This window comes from Otolemur garnettii, unplaced genomic scaffold (assembly GCF_000181295.1).
Source record: "Otolemur garnettii isolate 467f Iridium unplaced genomic scaffold, OtoGar3 scaffold00003, whole genome shotgun sequence".
Lineage (NCBI taxonomy): Eukaryota > Metazoa > Chordata > Mammalia > Primates > Galagidae > Otolemur > Otolemur garnettii.
The window spans coordinates 13,303,914-13,307,082 of record NW_003852398.1 but is presented as its reverse complement, the minus strand read 5'-3'; positions in this window follow the sequence as shown (position 1 = coordinate 13,307,082).

Sequence of the window (3,169 nt, the reverse complement as noted above, 5' to 3'; positions counted from 1 at the left end):
AAAAAAGGAAATAGTTTTGTATGGGTACTCCTTAATTGTGACTCTTCTGATCTTTCAGGTAAATGATGCTCTTGCACTAGTGAATCGGTCTAAAGAAATAAAAGGCAAGGTTGCCTTGTCTGCAGTAATGATATTTCTGTTATCATTTTGTTTGTTATGGCTTAACTTGCATTTTGAGTATAATTATGATTCTTAACTATTTGAGAACCAGGATGAAACAGATCTGCTGTAGACTTTTTTTTTTTTGGATGAGATGTATTCATTCCCATAGCCTCCATATTTTCAGGGTTTTTGCAATTATTTACCCTTTTGTGTTGATTATTTTAAAGTGTGTGAGATAATATGAAAATCACTGGTGTTCATTATTTTGCTTTGCTTGAGCTCAGATCAAAATGTTTGAAGAGAGAAACTTTATTTTTGCAACGTAACGTACGGTTTTTATGCTTGAGATATTTCAACATATTATGTATATTGGAACTTCTACAGCTTGATGCCTCCCGCTTTTGTAGAAGTATGCAGTGAACACTTGAGAGAAAGGGTGTGTGTGTACTTCTATTTTTTTAATATAAAAATATAACTGTCCTTTTCACTCCATGTTGCTCAGTGATGTTTCATATGTGTGGTTACTCATAATAATGGGCCTTGTAGTTTTTGACTGTTCATGAATAATAAATATATACTGCTGGCATGTAATACTTGTTTTTTTTTTTTTGTATTCTCTTTAAATGTAAGGACCAAATTTGTATACTAATTCTTTTGTTGCTTTAAAGTTTTAAAATATAGTCATGCTATGGAATACTGTTCAGCCATAAAAATATGGAGACTTCACATCTTTTGTATTAACCTGGATAAAGCTGGAGAACATTTAGTAAAGTAACACAGGAATGGAAAAGCAAGTATCCAGTGTACTCAATATGAATCCAGTAGACAAACTAATTAATATTAATACACACCTACACAAGGGGAAATTCAGGTTGGAGGAGAGGGAAGGGAGGATTGGTGTGCGCCCAACTAATGGGCACCACGTGAGGGTATGTGGTGCACCTCCTGGGTACAGAACACACTACCAGGGCCTCACCTAACAAACAGAACTCAATCGTTTCTACCCTCATAATTAATATGAAATTAAGAAAATTCATCTTATGTAACATCTGACATTACAACAAAATACAATTATTATATTTAGATAAAGGCACAGTAAAATGAACACTGGTGAATCTACTATTGGAGATCTAAAATGTTATAAATACTGAGCCAATTGATTGGTTTTTAGTTAAAAATAAGTAGCTATATAGTATTAGCCAGTAGATCCTTGAACAACTCAGGAGGTAGAGGTGCACACCATCTGAGCAGTCAAAAATTTCAGGTACAACTTTTGACTCCTAAAATTTGTAACTACTAGTAGCTGCTATTGGCTGGATGCATTATAGATAACATAGTTAACACATTTTGTATGTTACATGTTATATTCTCTATTCTTACAATAAGGTGAACTAGAGAAAAATGTTAAAATCGTAAGGAACAGCCATGTACAGTGGCTCACACCTGTAATTCCAGCACTTGGGAGGCCTGAGCTCGTGAGTTCGCGACCAGCCTGTTCAAGAGCGAGACCCCCATCTCCAAAAATAGCCAAGCATTGTGGTGGGTGCCTGTTGTCCCACCTACTCAGGAGGCTGAGACAAAAGATTCGCTTGAGCCCAAGAATTCGAGGTTGCTGTGAGCTGTGACACTACGTCACTATGCTGAGGGTGACAAGGTGAGACTGTCTCTCAAAAAAAAAAAAGAAAAACCATAAGGAACGGAAAATGCAATTACTAATCAGTAAGTGGGAGTAGATCATCATAAAGGTCTTCATCCTTCACGTTGAATAAAGAAGAGTTGGTCTGGTTTCAGGTGGCAGAGGCAGAAGAAAACCCACATGTAATGGACCCGTGCAGGCTATTCCTTTTGAAGACTGCATGGTATTAGAGTATTTATCTACATGATGTAATTTTCAGATAACCTTACCCTCAACCTTTATTTTTTAGGTCCTTAATAAGGAAGCCAGAAAAGTGGAGTGACTTGTCTGACTTGGCTTCTAGCCAGGGCTCAGCACAAACCCTGGTTTCCGATGTTTTGGTTTCTCTTTTGGATAATCTTTCCCAAGATTATGATCTTATTCCCTCATAGGACACAAAGCATTTGTTTCTAATTTCCTAATTTACTTAGAATTTGGGGCTTAGAGAAAGTCAGATTTGGTCAGTTTGGTTAAGGCAGTAATTCCTAGACCATAATTGTGTTTTGGAATTAACTAGGGAAATTTTACTGATACCTGAGTCCTACTGTGAAGCCACTGAAATGCAATTTCAGGAATCGAGGCCTGCTAATCTATTTGAAAAGTTTCCCCAGGCGGTGCTAAGGTATCAAATTGGCAACCATTGAATTAAAGCATTTTAAGTTAGTATATTTCATATAGTACAAAATTGTTTCAGAATCAAAAGTGTAATTCCCATTCTCATTTTCCAATGGTAGAAGAAATACAATTTCTTTGCATATGTTTCTAGAGGTACTTTGCATATGTAAGAATATATTCTTCCCAACACAGGTATACATGTTCGTACTCTTGCCATCCTTGCCTGTATTTATAGGCAAGTAAATAGCATATACACAGTTTCCTGAATTTTGGTTTTTTCCATTTGGAATTTGTTTCAATTATAAAGAATGTTGTTTTTTGAAACGGAATCTTGTGTTGTCTCCTGGGCATCATCATAGCTCACTGCCACCTCAAGCTCCTGGGCTTCAGTGAGCCTCCAGCCTCAGTCCCAAGCGGCTGGGATTACAGGCACATACCACTATGCTTGGCTAATTTTCCTTTTTTTTTTTTTGTAGAGATGGGGATCTCACCAGCTCAGGCTACTCTAACTCTTGACCTCAAGCAGGCCTACCAAGGTGCTGGGATTATAGATATGAGCTGTGGTGCCAGACTAACAAACTGGTCAACATATGGAAGTGGCCAACATAAGGAACTAGGCCTACTAGTTTCTTATGGTACATTGAGGATATGTAGTACATGTTCGGCCTATGAAAATTAGGTCAACTTGAGGTGGTCAAGATAGGGAGGTAATCAACTATAGGGTTTTTTTCTTTTTTTTTTAAGAGAGAGTCTTACTTTGTCACCCTTGGTAGAGTG